The sequence below is a fragment of the Mytilus californianus genome, unplaced genomic scaffold (assembly GCF_021869535.1).
Source record: "Mytilus californianus isolate M0D057914Y unplaced genomic scaffold, xbMytCali1.0.p SCAF_11, whole genome shotgun sequence".
Taxonomy (NCBI): Eukaryota; Metazoa; Mollusca; class Bivalvia; order Mytilida; family Mytilidae; genus Mytilus; species Mytilus californianus.
This window is the reverse complement of record NW_026262593.1, coordinates 2,891,295-2,909,652: the sequence shown is the minus strand read 5'-3', so window position 1 is coordinate 2,909,652 and position 18,358 is coordinate 2,891,295.

Genomic DNA, 18,358 nt, shown 5'->3' with positions numbered 1-18,358 from the left:
CCTCGAATTGTTTATTGAAGGGCATCATGTATCTAAGGGGACGTAAAATTAAATTTTGTTGTAATAACCTTAATAATACAACAGAAAATCTTTGAGTTTAATATCTTATTGAATAAAAGTATAAACAAAAATATCGAACTCAAAAAAGGGAAATAGATATAAGAAGATGTGGTATGAGTGCCGATAAGACCACTTTTCATCCAGGTCACAATTTCTAAAAGTAAACGATTATAGGCCAAAGTACGGCCTTCAACACGGAGCCTTGGCTCACACCGAACAGCAAGTTATAAAGGGCCCCAAAATTGACTGGTGTAAAAGTCCATAAAAACTAACAAAATCAAACTTAAGCCTATACCAACCAACGGAACGAATGGAAAACAGCTGTCATATTTCCGTCTTGACACAGGCATTTTCCAAAGAAAATGTTGGACTTAACTTGGTTTATAGCTAGCTAAACTTTCCACTTGTATGACAGTTGTTTATAGTTTTGCTATCAGTGGTTATATTGACAAAACTGGGCGAGCAACCCAAATAGACTCAATTGGTTAAAGTGACAATATTTTGGATTCAGCAACCAAAACTGTGTACACATACATTACAGACATACACAACAACTGATTAGAAAATTGAAATGCGCATACAAATAAATCTAACAAAGATGGAAACAAAAACGTTATCTAAGTTGATAGTAAATCTGACAAAGACGACAACAAAAACATGTTTTTGTAGATGATAGTAAATCAAATCGTGCCGTAAAAGTATGCATACTAAGTATAATTACAAGGGTAAACAAAATGCAAAAAACACAGTAAAAATCTAATGCGTCCGAAACGTACCTCTAGAACCACCTGCACCAGGAACCCCTGAAGCCATAATAGAATGGCATAAAAGCTTCATTACATATGCTTTCTTATCACCATCCCCTGATCTTAAGAGTTGGAAAAGAGGGACAGTCAAACTCATAGATCGAAAGCAAACTGACAACGCCATGGCCAAAAATAAAAAGACAAACAGACACATAACAGTACAGATGACACAACATAGAAAACTAAAGACTTAGAAACACGAACCCCACCAAAAACTAGGGGTGATTTCAGGTGCTCCGGAAGGGTAAGCAGATCCTGCTCCACATGTGGCACCCATCGTGTTGCTTATGTGATATCAAATCCGGTAAATAGTCTAATTCGGTAGTTCACATTCGTGAAAAGGGAATGGTATTGTAGTTACGACATAAGGAACATTACCGATATCATCTGTGAAACAGTTATTCCATAACGATCAACCAACTCGTGATGGCGTCCGTAAAATGTACGAAATTTTCATTGGTTCCTTTTTACGATATATTCCTTTGTATACTCCTCAGCTTCCTATTTCTGTCTTGAGTTACTTCTTGGATTTCAATAAAGTTATCTACGTATAACTATTCAATTAGTAAAAACTCATCAAAGATTACACTCTAATGATTTTGTACGCAACTGGCTTGCTTCGTCTACACAAGACTCATCAGTGGCGCACAAATCAAAACAGTAGAAAGGCTAACTCAAATACGAAGTTAAATAGCATTAAAAATTTTAGATTTCGAAAAAGTTGTTCCAAATCCGACAAAGGCAACGTATGACCTGAGGTAGAAACACCTTAGTGTTTCGAATATTTTAACAATCTATAAACAGACAGTAAATTTACAGAAAGTGGACACATCAAGGATATTTTCAGTCAATAAAAAAGTGCTGCTTCTGTAAATTCAGAGATTTCTAAAATTTACTCAAAAACCTAAGATACAAAATAAAAATCAAAGTTTGACTCTTCGAGTAGTTTTATCACATTTAACGTCCATATGTAACTGTAGCACAGTCATAAGTCCGAAATATAGATTCCTCCTGTATATACGAAATTTCATCTGCTTGTCTATATTTTGAATATAAATGTTGCAGTAAACAAAATTATATTACTATTACCGAAAACAAGTCATTATGTTCCATTACTTTTTTCTTATTTTGAAATTATACAGAACTTTCAATAGTAAATTAATGACATATGATTATTTTTTTAAAATATTGTTTTTAAGGTTTTTTTTAGTGTTAATATGTCCAGACAGTACTAAGAAGATTGACTGGTAATTTAGATAGTCAATTGAAGCCAGTTAATTAGTTAATAACGATATGATATTCTTCTAAATTGCCTGATTTTTACAAAGACTGGCACTTAAATATTTCATTAAAATAATGTTATATCTGATATAAAATAAAATTATATTACAGTAGCATAGAAATACATCTAGTTTAGTTACCTGTGTATGTTATTTTATTCAACGCCATTTTGTCCTAGGTTAGAATTGTCTTTTTGACATCTTTTTTTATTAATATTGTATATATAGTGTGTCATAGTTCAAGTTTATTCGTTCAATGTATGTTTACTTATTTTTGTTTAGGGTGAAGGTTGGCGCCTGTTAAAACGTTTAAACCCACTGCATTTGTATGCACCTGTCCTAAGTCAGGAGCCTGTTGTTCAGTGGTTGTCGATTGTTGATTAGGTTCATAAGTATTTCTCGTTTCTCGTTTTTATATAGATTAGACAGTTGGTTTTCCTGTTTGAATTATTTTACACTAGTCATTAAGCTTGCTGTTCGGTGTGAGCCAAGGCTCCGTGCTGAAGGCCGTACTTTACCTCTAATTGTTTACTTTTTACACATTGTGACTTGGATGGAGAGTTGTCTTATTGACACTTGTACCACACCTTCTTATTTTTAGTACATGGATGTCAATTGATCTGAATCGCCATTAATCAAATGACAAACCAATTATAACAATTCAAAATTGATGTTTCATTACATTATTCTTTCTGTTATTATTTATTTCTAAATAATTCCCCATGGCAATATTGTCTATATTTATAACAATAATTTGTGTGATCAGTATAATAAGACAGTTAAAAGAAACAATGTGTGATATTTTTCGTTTTACTTTAAATTAGCAGATGTGGTATATGATTCCTAATGAGACAAGTATTCAAATAAAACCAAATGGTGTGGATGTATGCAACTGTAGGCCAGCGCGCGGACTACAACCATCAGTAAAACCCATATCTTAGTAAGCCATAAAAGGCCCCGCATCACAAATTTGAAACAATCAAATAAGAAAATATGAATGCCTTTATTACGTAAAAAACAATAAATGATAACCAAAAAATGTCTTTCACTCATATTCATAATGTCTATATGGTATATTGGATCGTGTTTGCTGATTCCAACATTGTCGTTTCGTCTGGCGTACTAAGCCTGGTATCTATGATGTGTTTCTTGATTACATATCCTTTCCTTATCTAAATACAAGTGTGCGTTCTAAGTGTATTAGTTTTTTCTGTATTGATGTAGATGAAATTGGAATACTTTTAATGCAAAGATCTTAGCGACAATTCAGAGATAGGAGACATTAGAGTATACTGCACTAGAAAAACAAACGGAAATTGTATCTACCGCTATATTTTCATGTCATAAAAAAATTTAGAAATGCTTAAAAAGTTAACAAACTTGGTAACACAAAGTAGAACATTTTTCTAGTAAAAGGACTGTGTAGACTGATTATAAACAAATAATAAACCAGAAAAAATCGGTCTTCCTATTGGCTAAACCACATTTCCTTGTTGTCTTGGTATTGGATCTCTTACCTCACCAATGACAGGTCATCACCACCATACAATGTTTATTAGTATATCTTGTTTCATAACATAAACAGTAAGATTTTTCTGCACCAGCTGCGAATTTCGACAATCAATGTCTCTTCAGTTATGCTGGAGGTCAAAATATTTAAAAATCAAAAGCCTAATACAAACGTTGAAGAGCTGATCAAATTAAAAAAGAAAAGACCAAAATATGTCAAATCCGCACAAGAAATAACAACTACACGAGGAAGATATATTCTTTAATTTGAATGATTCCTTTAATTTACAACAACAAATTTCAATAAGATTTTGGAATGTTATTCTGTATACCGTTGATTTTATCGGTTTTTTCAGAGAATGAAATATTGTATTGCATTGTTTTGTACGGAAAAGGCTTCGCTTGACCTTATTATTAGATAATGTGACTGTCAAACATATTTAGATATATTTATTTCTACAGAGATCATTTTCTTTAACAGACTTTCTTCAAGTTAATGTTGTGTTCCTTATTGTTCAGTGCGTACCTTAAATAAATAGTCTACTCGTAGGAATGTTTATAAATGAATTTGGTTACAGATTTGAAATAATAATAATAATAATAATAATAATAATAATAATAAAAATAATAATTATGATGATAATAATAATATAATAATAATAAATAGTAATCGATTCTTTATTTCCAGAAGAAAGCACAGCCAATCAGCTCTGTGCCCTTTTACGTTTAAATATAGCCTAATGCAATTTTCAAAGCCAATGATATAAAAAATAAAACAACAATACACAATAGCATATTTATAGTACATGTAGACAAAATACAATTCACTCGAATAATGTATATTTATAGACCTAAGTAAAAAAACACAATATTTCAGGATACATACAGGTTTTTTTCAACCATATAAGTTCGATATCGTCGAACAAATGTATTATTCTGGGAAGATAATCTTAATGTGTCATATTGATTTTTATAAATTTTTCAAAATCTAAGGATTTTCTTATCCCAGGAAAAGATTACCTTAACCGTATTTGGCACAACTTTTTGGAATTTTGGGTCCTGAATGCTCTTCAACTTTGTACTTGTTTGACTTTATAACTATTTTGATCTGAGCGTCACTGATGAGTATTATGTAGACGAAACGCTCGTCTGGCGTGTTAGATTATAATCCTGGTACCTTTGATAACTATTATAAACACTTGTACACCATGCAAATAGTTCGGATAAATATTCAGGCGCTAGATTATTCATACACTTATATTTCATCACTGTCTTTAAATACTACATCTCTATTATAAATAGGAAGTATCCTAACTTTTTAACATTACCGAGTGAAGAAATATAACGCACTGTAGTCAAATTATTCTTGAAGACGGCTTTTGTACCTTGAATAATGTGTCATTATTATATTCAATTTTGTTTCAAAAACATTTTATATTTTAATACAAGTTAGCAGTTCCCGAGTCATATATCTATTCAAAAGTAAATAACAAAAATAACGAACTCTTACTTCATACCATTATCATTACATCATTTCATAACATTACACAAGTTAGCAGTTCCCGAGTCATATATCTATTCAAAAGTAAATAACAAAAATAACGAACTCTCACTTTATACCATTATCATTACATCATTTCATAACATTACACAAGTTAGCAGTTCCCGAGTCATATATCTATTCAAAAGTAAATAACAAAAATAACGAACTCTTACTCCATACCATTATCATTACATCATTTCATAACATTACACAAATCTATATTCATAAAAGCAAATCATTTATAGTAAAATATTGTTTTCTTTTTATCTATACCTCATTATACTTTAAGTATAACCGACAAATCAGAGAGTAGCTTATTTCATATAGCTCTTCAATCTATCAACCAACCATAAGCATATATAATTTTTTCTTGAGTGAATCTCATTGAAACGAAACTCATTAAAGAAACCCGTTTATAATTTGGTACGGAAGACGTGTGCAATTCGAAATCCAAACTTAAAGTTGAAGAGCATTATAACCACAAATTTCTAAAACATATGCTAAATATATATGTACAGCTAAGTCAATTTATACCTGGGGAAAGAAAAAAACCTTAGTGTTTAGAATTTTCGATACTGTCAATTATCAAGCACCTGAATATCTATCCGAACTATTTTCATGTTGTATAACATATGTTATTAACAGTTAATTCACAGAAAAATGAACTTATAAATGATATTTTATGTCAACACAAAAGTTCTGACTACTGAGCTGGTGTTATCCGTAGGTACGAAACGTCCCCCAGCAGTAGCATCGATCCAGTAGTTGTAAAAACTCATGCATGTACCGCTAAGTCAATCTTCACCTTTCACTCTCTTTCACCTTCACCCTTAGTGTTTAGTATACTTTATCATTTCATAGACAGTTAATTTGTTGAAAATGAACATTACAATATTATTTCATGTCAGCAAAAACACAGATGACGAAACACTATTCATTATGCAAATTACAATATAAAAAGACTTCTTACTATATATATCATGAAAATAATTCTTAAAGTATTGAGCTATGATAACAATATTGATTTATTGAATATAACAGATGAAAATATTTCGACAAATTTAAACACTGAAGTTGATCTATTTCTTTCTGTATCATCTTTCAAGGTCAAATCCAACGAAAGAGTCTCTGAAATGTGTATAAAAGTAAAATAATTGAGATATTTATTCCAAATAGAAGTATCCTATGTGGATCATAGTAAAATAAATAAAGAAAATTTCACTTTAAAGCGCCTTTATATGAATTCTCTCCGGAAGAGTACATTGTAAGCAGATCCCAGTGCCTGAAATACCCCGGTTTTTGGTAGGATTCATGTTGTTCAGTCTTTAATAGAAAAACAAAGGAAATGTGGTATCAATGACACAAAATCAGTACATGCACAGCAAACGACACACAGAAAGTAAAGGAAAAGCGCTTTTATTGCTGTTCTTCATCTTAAAGTCACAATGAGGCCTTTAGCCTTGTACTGTATACTTTTGCTTGACGTGTGATCTTTTCGATTTTTGCCATGGCGTTGTCAGTTTGTTTTGGACTTGAGAGTTTGAATGTCCTTTTGGTATCTTTCGTCTCTCTTTTAAAGCAAGCTTTATTTTTTTTTTGTGGGGAAACTCCGGATCCTGTATACAGTCTGTTTCATAGGAATCAAGTTCAAGACGGCAAGATGAGGGATACATGGGAATAACTATTGTCTGTTGATAAACACTTTATGTACGATGACTATGCGGTTTGGGCTTTGCTCATTGTTGAAGGCCGTACGGTGCCATCTAGTGTTGATTTCTGTGTCATTTTGGTCTCTTGCGGAGAGTTTCTCACTGGCAATCATACCACATCTTCTTTTTTATTTTTATAAACACGAAACGAAACAATACAGATGGCAAAATTTTGAAATACATTATAATTCAACATTTTTTTATGTTGTGGACTTGTTTTTCTTACGTTTTATGTTAAACCAATCAAAGATATTAGTCTTATGAATAAATACGATTGACGCATGTTTTGTCAAAGCAGAAGCCTCATCAGTATTATTCGAGTCTTAAAGTTAAAGACCAAATAGTTACGAAAAAAAAACACATATGAAGAAACCAATGAATTTTATAGTTGCAGTTCTGTATGTGAAAAACTTGTGAATAAAACAAAACTGTATATCCGAATTTTCATTAGTTAAACATTCGATACCAATCGATTTCTTATAAAATAGTTCTTGTGGAAAATAAGAAAACAAAATTAAATATGATGGGATAAACATGTCATCTACAGATATTTTAAATCTTTGAAAATCAAACATGGTGAACAATCTGACATCTGTACCCACCTATAAATGTAATAATTATGTATACCAATTTTAAAGAACACAGTAGACTTTCTTAGCCGCCTGCTTCTAGGGCAGTTGGTTTAATTGTAAACGGAAATCCTTAGTCTACACCCTGGGCAACTGAGGAAATTGTTAACAGGAAATGTTTTGAAATAAACAATTATCTATTTGAAAAAAGCAAAAACAAAGCACATCTTCCAAGAATATCTTTCTGAACTTCTAATTTTAGAATCAATATTATAAAAGAGAAAATGCCTTGATTTCTTTTGCAGTTGAAGAAATTTAAGATTTAATTAATTTCTTGTTACTCTCTTTACGTTTTGGGGAATGTTTGTATTACTTGAACAGAGGGAAATCCTGGTGACACGTATGAAAACCACTTGCATGTGTGTACCAAGCATGTAACTAGTGACAAATTGAACTTTTTCCATCGTTCCATATAGCAAAATTGGTCCATAGTATTTACAAAAGGCAATATCTATTTTTGAAACTTAGACATATATATTACCTGCTCACACAAAACAGAGTTGTAGAACCACCAATCCAATGCATCAAGACCCTTATTGTCCTTCCATATTTGAACACAATCTCCCCCAACTGGTTCATTAGGAAGCCAGAGTGCACTATCAATCTCTTGCTGAGAACCATCCCAAAGGAAAACACCATTTTTTGGAGAACCACCTACATACACGTTACCTGTAAAAACACGAAACAGAAATATTGCACAGCCAATTTTAGAACTAGTTTTCGTTTTATCCATTTAGTCTGTAGCGCCGTATCCTGTTTTGGAATGTTTGTTTTCAATTCTGTCTAGATTTCAGCGCCACTGCAGAGTCTTGTGTAGAATAATCGTGCGTCCTGCGTGACATAAGGCTGGCACCTTTGATTATTTTGTTATGCTACTTTTTTTACAGAGCATTAAATCTTATTCAAGATGACCTGCGATGAAGGAGCGATTGCAAACCACAGCTTTTGACAATAGTAAAATCAATGACAACCAACTGACATAAAAGCGATTTATTATATGCAACCATAAACATTATAGCGATAAATAAACACAATCATGCAACATTTAATCACAATATGAATATTTCCAAAGGAAACCCTGTAATTAAACAAATATTCTTCTTTTTTTTAAATATTAACTCCTTCGGACAACCGTCGATCGGATGACTCGGAAAACTCCTATACAAACATAATGACAGTTTCCTTTTTTTCAGGACTTCACTCTGCTAGTAATAACTCGGCTAGTTGTTTACCTTAACAACAAAGTCCACGTCTTATATTGGTCTGTCTTTATCATGTATGCAAATTCCAAAATGCTGATGAGAATATGCAAATATTTGACAAGAAAGTCTATTTAGCGTTTTTACCATAAATCAAAGGAATTACATATAGAAAAATTTCATATTTTGTCTATTTCATTTTTTGATAGTCGAAAATGGTTGTATCCACATGGTTCACATCTATATGTAGGCATCCGACATGTTAACAAAAGTTAGCAATACAATCTATTGCATCTGGTACAAGTTGATTCTTCAATTGTTTATAGATATAAATAGATGTGGTATGATTGCCAATGAGACAACTCTCCACCTCCACAATAGACCAAATGACACCGAAATTAACTACTCTAGGGCACTGTACGGCCTTCAACAATGAGCAAAACCCATACCGCATAGTCAGCTATAAAAGGCCCCGAAATGACAAATGCTAAACAGTTCAAACGAGAAAACTAACGGCCTAATTTACGTACAAAATAATGAACGAAAAACAAATATGAAACACAGCAAGAAACGACAACCACTGAATTACAGGTTCCTGACTTGGGACAGGCACATATAGAGTATATTTACTTATAGCTATCAATAAAGAAAAAAATTGATAATTTTTTCTTCTCGTTTTTGATTTGCCAGAAAATAGAGTGTATCTACAATTACTCCTACATCAAAATATTCTCGCACAACTGTGCATTGGTAAAGTTTGAGTTCATGTTTTTCATTGGTGTTTGTGTTTATATATTGCGAGAGAGATATATAGTCGAAGACAATCAATCAGATGCTTTAAGCACTTTATAAAATATATTTACTTGTGATAACTGTTAGAGCATTGTCCATTTCTTCTGTACTGTAAAATTCCGCGGCGATTCCTTCCAAGTCCCGGCAGGATTCCTAATTAAACAAGATTGTAAATGTATCCACTTTATTATAAGGAAGATTAATCACTTTAATATTCTGTTAACAATTTGCATTCAGCATTTCAGTGTAAACACTCACAAGGATACTTTTCGTGTAGGATAAGTATTGAATCAGAGGTCTATATCACATGTCTCATACGAGGTCGAAATTTAGCGTATTGCAGGAGTAATGTCCATTGGAGATGTATAATAAATGACGAATTGCAAGCGCTCTCGTGCTTTATTTCTTGTCAGGTTTACATGCAATTTATATCACAAGATTAATATCAGCCATGCGCCGATCAACTAGTTGTACAAATATACCACTTTGAAAAGAAATTTATTGAAAATTGCATGGTAAATTATATCGCGGATACATTTCTTACAGTTTACAGTTATCTAAAAGTTTAAAAAAAATAACCATAATTTGAAGTTATTGCCCTGTGACAGATAAAATATGTGCAGCTACGACGGACATTAAAACGCTTGTGTTTAATTTCAAATATCATTAATGGTCTACATATGAATGGAAGATGTGTGGTTTACGCTAATGCAGCCTAAAGGTAAGATTTACCAAATCCCTTCTCGAGAACACAGCAGTATACAACGGTAGAAAGATGTGTTTACAATATGTGAAGTTCTTTTTCGTTCCGTGTCAATTAAAATTTTGAATGAATATAAAAGAAACGTTAAATGCTCTGCAATGAACTCCAAATTCTCATATAACATCTTCATAGTATGTGCAAGTTTTTTGTTTTACATATAGCATAACATGCATTACATGATCAAAGATCTCAGAAAACGCGACTAAAGATGTTTTTCTCAAATAATATAATTTATTAAAATACACATTATGGTATGCAGATGCAAAGTTCTATAGTTGCTTTTTTATTTTACATATATATTACCTGTGCTTCATTGCATCTGACCGTTTGCGTGGTCTGAATATAGCATATATTACTTTTAAGTGACCATCCGTCTCGACACGCAACTGAAAGATAAGATCTTTAATTTTGCATATTGTGAATTTAGTTATTTGATACATTCGTTTATGTTTTCAAAACTTTATTATTTGTTTGTATGCATATATGATTTTATTATCACGTAATTATTTTTATTCGACATCAAATGAAAATTGCACTTAATAAATTTTGTTTGTCGAACTTGGTTTTCTGGATCTACCTTACCTTGACATTTAAGGTCACAGATGCATACATACGTAGCAAAGTGAGGAACTATATGAACAAATTTATTATTTCTTGGTAATTAAAACTGAACATGGTTAGTGAATTTCAACATTTCTATGAATATTAAATTACTTAATTCAAACAATGTGTCACTTGGCGCTATGCAGTAAATGACATTATATCCTCCTAGTATGTGTTAATTTTCTTTATGTAGAAGTAATGTCATTTACAGTAGAAATCACCGATTTGGTCATTAACCTCCCAAAAGAAAGGTATAATGAAGGTATCAGTTTAAACAAGACAAATTGCAATATTGATTGTGGTGAAAGGAAAATCATAGGAATTTGTTTCTTTGCTTGAGGATGATAGGGTGAATAGCTGGATGGATTGGAGTGAAACGTTCAGTGACAAATAAAACATGCATATGAGGACAAAAGCAGGTTAACGTTATAGTATGAAACCTGCTACTTGGTAATAGACTGGCCTAAGCGATTCTTACAGTAGCTTGGATAGTGATACTTAAACGATAAAATTACTTTTTTTTTTCCTCAGATGGATGCTTACAAAAACAAATATAAAATAATGCATGCAACCGACCATGATTTAGAAAATCTGAGCAAGCAAATATTATTGATTGATCGAAAACTCCCGACACGATGTCTTCAATTTTACTGATAATAATCCCTTGTTGAGTATTTTTTTGTTTACCAAAAATCGTATACACAGGACAACAATCTTATGAATTAAATATTTCAAACGGAACAAAGTTCTTTGGCAAGAAAACAAATTTATTCCCCTATGATCCTCCCCTAAACGATAACTAACTTAAGTCTTTTATTGGGCTTTGGACTCAGAGTGCAGCAAGCCCGTTTGATAGAATCGTATGTTGATTCTCAACCTCAGATATTCACAAATAAGCAAAACCCATACATGGTAAGCTGTAAAAGAATTCAAAAGTGAAAACTAATGTACTTATACTAAAATAATAAACGAACAAATGCATTGCAGACCTTAACCAAAGACAACCACTGGATAACAGGTTCCTTGCTTGGAACAAATAAATAATGGGTTTGGGTTAAATATGTTATTTTGGGCTTGACTCTTTCTCTAATGTGGCTTATCTTTCAACCTACTTTATATCATTTTTATGACATTTTTTATTTAATTTATAAGTGTTGGTTTGTTGTAAATCATTCTGTGATTTCATTAACGCAAACATATATGTAACAAGAGGGATGAATTACAATCAGGTAATTACACTGGGAGGGACACATTTGCTATTCCAGAACAAGCAAATGTGACTTTGCTGTTTTACAAGATAACAAAGATAATTTTGACCAAAAAAAAATTCCCCGTAGGTCTCAACATATCACTGTTGTCACTACAACTGTTGAAAAGTACATTTCCCATGGAAAATTTAATAGTTCTCAAGGGAATATTAGAAGTTCCCATGTGAAAAGTACTTTATTTATTTATTTTAAAGTTTTCTTGGGATCTACAAATTCCATTGGAACTTTTGTAAATTGTTTTTTCCCAAGGAACTCATTTTTCTTCCCATAGGAACATATGTTTTTGCCATGAGAACATTTATTTTTCCTTTATGATTTTTTGGAACGTGTTAAAGAGCTATAAAATAACGACCGTACTGACGTATTCTTATTACCGGGAGCGGTTTATAACATTTTCGTTTTGATAAAAAAAATTGCAATTACACTAAATTAAAGGTATTTATATTCAAAAGTCACATTTGAATAGTTTTTTGACTATTTTTGGCTTAGTTTTGATGCGATGATGTTTAAACTTTTTGCAGGACATAGTAGACAAATTGTACAGCCTGCACGCCATAAACAAAGATAGAACGGAGGCTATAACACAATCGTTGATTACTATCGTAAGCTTGGATAGTACCAAAAGGCGACGGATTAAAATGGACATCCATTATATAATACCTTAGGTACATTGAACAAGTACGTGGTCACATCCATAAATAACCAGTATAAACATTATGGAAGGATGATAATAGCACTAGCCTTATGACTGATACGTGACTGATGATGATGTTGTTGTTGAAGACCATACGTAGATGTCTATTGAATTTTTGTGTTGTTTGGATGCTGTTTCATTGACATTTACAATACAGATTTTTTTTATCCATACATACAGATACACTCAGTCACTAATAAATGAAAATGTCTTTTGAACAACGTTTCAAGTTCCATGTTTAAATTTATATTATAAAAGCCTTACAACATGCTAAAAAGTACTCCTAAAGAACAGCTGGTTCTTTAACCTTGAGATTTATGAAATTAAAAAATCAGCTGAAAATTAATCATAGTTCTGTGCATGATAAATAATGGATATTGTCGAATTATGACTGCTGAGCGGATGGGATCCCAGGGGACCGCGTACCAACAATTGTATCGACCAAACGATAATCAATCAAAATAAAATGCTTGCAAACTGCTGTCCTCTCTACAGTCACAGATGTATCAACATAGCTTTTATACCAGGTAAGGCCTATAACCTGGTATTTATTCTAAGTTGATTGTTGTTTTACATTTATCAGCTACAGTGGCACATGCTACATCAAAATAAAAACATTTGGTATGATTGACAGTGAGAAAGCTATATACCAAAGAACAACGAACAAGGAAGTTCTGTTATCAGTTTCAATTTTTATTATATTTTCAACTCGTTTACATTTAATGAGGAAAATATCAGAAAATACTGGCAACCTTTCTTCTCTTTGTGCAAAGCCGAAAGTAGACGATAACATTTTATAGACTATTCACTTTCTTTTTTTTCATTTTAATCAGTTTTCCTGCACTTCCTTGAAATTTTCATTTTATAACGATTCATTTTTTTATGGTACTAATTATACTGTGCACTTTTCTTCGTCATATCTTTAGTACCATATTGTTTGAATTAAACTACTAAAATACTAAATTTATAACGCTTTATCAAAACCGATTTATTACCTTTATATTATTCAAATCAAAATTGTTTAAACTATTGAAACTCTTTTGTACAGCTTGTAATAAAATGTCCATAAATTTGACTGTACCTCTGGTATCTTTCGTCCCTCTTTTACATTTAGCTTGTGGAATTTGATCATATATCATCACAAGATTATTCACGTCAACAAAAATATAAGTTGTTCTGCAAATTTTTCGACGATGCTAACGTTCATTATTTCAATACCACCGGGTATATGCACAAAAGATGTCTCATTTTTACCTTCTCTGCCGTTGTATTTGCTAGAATGTGTATGCGTTTTATAACTTACACAGTAACATTTTGTCATTTGTGTGATTTATCAAATGCGGCTGAACTTGCAAACGTCTGGATTGATATTCGGTGTAAAAAAAAAGATATATCATGTTTATGAGTGATATTTGCCAAATATTCCAGTCTGGAGAAGAAATTACCTTCACCGAGCGGCAAAGGACAAAACTGCAAACAAAACTTAAAAAACGGAATAAATTAAAGTAAAGTAGAAATACACACAATTACCGGTCTCATGAATAAAAATTACGAAACATTATTTGTACAAATGAATCTCAAAGTAAATACATTATATACATAAGTTATATAAATTTTAAGTGAATTTAAACTCGGTCGCACATTCCCTAGCAATTGAAAGGGGGCGTTATACCAATATTGAAATAAACAACGCATTTGCCTATCCTGTAATAGGCAAGAAATTGAGGATGAATATTATTTCTTCTCAGTCTTTCCATGCTATATATCATCGAGGGATACCTATATAGAAAAAATTAATACTAATCTTAATTTCAATTTAATTACATTGCAATCAGCTATAACACTGAGGCATATGACAACACTTTTGAACAGCAGTTTGGCTTTATAACTATTTTGATCTGAGCGTCACTGATGAGTCTTATGTAGACGAAACGCGCGTCTGGCGTATTAAATTATAATTCTTGTACCTTTGATAACTATTGCCAGTTATTATAAAAATCATTACTAAATATATTAATGATTGTCTTTTATTGAGAAAATCTGTACAATTTTTATTTTCTTTATTTTTTTTATATGTATCCTTTTTGTTCATGGACATTTATAATTTTTTATCTGTCAATACACACATATTTGCTGTCTTCTTTTTCGTGTGAATACCACTGTCACTCTAATTTAATTATAGTCAGTTTATTAATTCAATTGTACTATACTGTATGCCATAACCATTTCATGTAAATGTGTTTGTGCTGATAAATATTGTCTATTGTCTATTTTCTATATATTTGCACGCAACAGGTATTGAGCAAACCCATCAGGGCCTCGTCTTTTGACATACTTATATTAACACGGTTGGTATAACTTTGTTTTTCTACCCAACATTCTCCTTATCATCATGTTTATAGGTATACGGCAATGTGACAGCAACGCACGAACAACACCAAAAACATAAGACATCAAGGAGACAGTCATCTTAAGGATGTTTGCTCCACTTGATTTTGAATTTTTGCCAGATATTCGGAATCCTCTGGTTTCATCCATGTATTACCATCAAAAACTTTGCCCGCAAACCTCTACTTTTTTTTCATAATTTTATTGCATATAGTTTAATAAGCCATTTTTGAAAATATTATAAAAGCCTTGTTATTTTTTCATAGTTTCTGAAAGAAAAAAGGTGCCAATGTTAAATATATGAAAAATCTAGAGAGAATAACTTCCCGCCAAATTTTCAATGGCTTACATCTCAAAAACAAGCACACGGGCTTAAGTTCCTTTTTTCATATAACGATTAATAACAGTCTTTTAAAAAGCTTGTTATTTTGAAACAGAGAAGCGAACATCCTTAAATTATGGGTGATCTACCATTGGATTGACGAACGAATTTCTACCAAAGAACCTTTAAACCAACGGTTATGCGTATGGTGTTTCAAACCATGAATGCATTGTATATCACCAGAAAGTTGAAAAACGAGAAATATACACTGCTTTTCTCATATTGCGAGCTAAGATCAAACTGTTCTTGTTTGAACATATTTTTTTATATAATTACCAAAGCCCTCTACATTTTCTGCTATGGATAAATTATTTCCGATTAGAAAAAAATTTCTTATTAAATTTAACCTCAAAATATCTTTGTGGTCCTGTCCCCAACCTTTTATCTCCTCTTATTCATATCTATTTCCAAATAATGTTGGTGACATACTATTTGTGACTATTTTTATAGGAATTTCATACAAGTCGAGGCAAATAATATGTTTGAAATCATTGCTTCATATTTTACTGGATAATCAGAGTTCCATGGAAGTTGCAATAATTGAACATAAATCCTGTATTTGCATTTAATTTTATTCTAGGACAAAAAAAAACATTCAAATGGAAAAACATGCTCACATTGAAAATTGTATGTTCCCATCGGAAGAAAAATTGTTCCCATAGGAAGAAAAAATGGTTCCAATAGAAAGAATAAATGTTCTCATGTAAAGAAAAATTGTTCCCATGGAAAGTAAAATTGTTCCCATAGGAAAAGTAAAATTCACACTGGAACTTTTTGTATTCTTGTTTTCCCATGGGAACTTTAAATTTCCTATATATTAATTCTAATATTCCCATGGGAATTCTTAAATTTCCCATGGAAAATGTACTTTTAATCAGTTGTTGTGATAACGCTGACAACGGTGACATGTTGGGACAAATGGGAAAATTAATTTTTTTATAGTTAGCTATCATTTTGCCCAAAATATTGTTGTCATCTTGGAAAATAAAAAAGTAAGATTTGCCAATTCTGAAATGGCAAATGTGTCCCGCACAGTGTTTAATCAAAAACCACCAGGCGAAAATAGTAGGCAACAATGGCAAAAACTTTTTTTGACCAATCAACTTACGCTTTTTGACCATTAAACTTACGCCTTTTAAATAGTCTCTTATTATGTGTCCCCATTTGATCACATCCTGCATTGCTACTGTAAAATATGCATGTGTTCCCTGTCATTTTGAACATATCACAACCATTTATTGTATTGCACATTATACTTCCATATGTTACTGTGGCACAGTTATTAGTTAGAATAGCTTCCTCGATGAACGGAATATCTTCTGGTTGTTGACATTTCGAGTAATACTGTTCAGTGGCAATGTTTCCTGCTACATTCATCAGTAAAAAGAAATAAAAAGTCTCTGCGTGTACTTTCATCATTACCATGATCTATCTTATATCTAAATAACATAATATTGAAATGTTGAAATAATAATTTACACTGAATTATGAACGTCCATAATTATCAATATTGAAACATAAGGGGGGAAATATAATGCAAAATGTTTTTCTCAATACTTTATACTATTTCAAATTGGCAAAATACTCCAATTCATATGCCTTATTTTAACAAAATGACTAATCTGGTGCAATGCAAAGAATATAGCCTGTGTGTAATTTAATATAATTTAGAGTAGTATATAATAATTAACATGCATGATCTGCTAACCCTGTCGGAGCAACTGATTTCGCCCCAAGTTTTTGGTGGGGTTCGTGTTGCTCAGTCTTTAGTTTTCTGTGTTGTGTTTAGTACACTGTTGTTTGTCTGTTGGTCTTTTTCTTTTTAGCCATGGCGTTGTCAGTTTATTTTCGTCTTGTCAGTTTGACTGTCCTTTTGGTATCCTTCGCCTCACTGTTTGAGTCATATGTCAAGGACAGTGGCATTTATAACAGTTGTTCAATAAAAATTTGAAAACTAAGAACTTCAAAGTTCTTCTTAAAAATAGCACTAAAAAACAAATGACCGAAGACTGACAGACAACACCATGGCGAATAGAAGTAATAAATGAAATACAAACATCAATACACATAACAAGACAAAGTTCACTAAAATTTAGTAAAACGAACCTCAATAAAAACTTTGACTTATAAATGGAGCAGTTATGAACAAATACTAAATAGAGGCAAAAGATCCCAAAGGTTCATTCAAACTCTGGAAAAAAAAATTTTGAACAATTGATCAATAAATTGTAAATATGAACAGGTGAGTATAACCTGTAAATTTTACAGTTATAAGAATACCAAAGGGACATTCAAACTCGTCGAAAATAAATTGACATTGCTATGGCTAAAAAAAGGCCAACAAACAAACAACAGTACACAAAACACAATATAGAAAACTAACGACTGAGCAACACGAACCCCTCCAAAAACTTGGTGTGATCTCAGGTGCTCCGGAAGGGTAGGCAGATCTTGATAATTATCTCCTGAATCAACAAGTTAGATATACCCTAGTATTCCTTCGGATTAGATGTTAACTATTTTACACTTATATATGTTGGAAGTGATCAAAGAAGTATAACACAACATGACTACAGTTCTAAAATTTACCCATCTTATAACAAGAGAGAACATAAAAATCAACTTTTCTATCGTAACTGTATTTGTTGTTCTACATTCGTAACCGGAAATCGTTCACAAACAATTTGAATATATGCTTCCGGTACTGACATGATTCATTAGAAACCTTTCTAA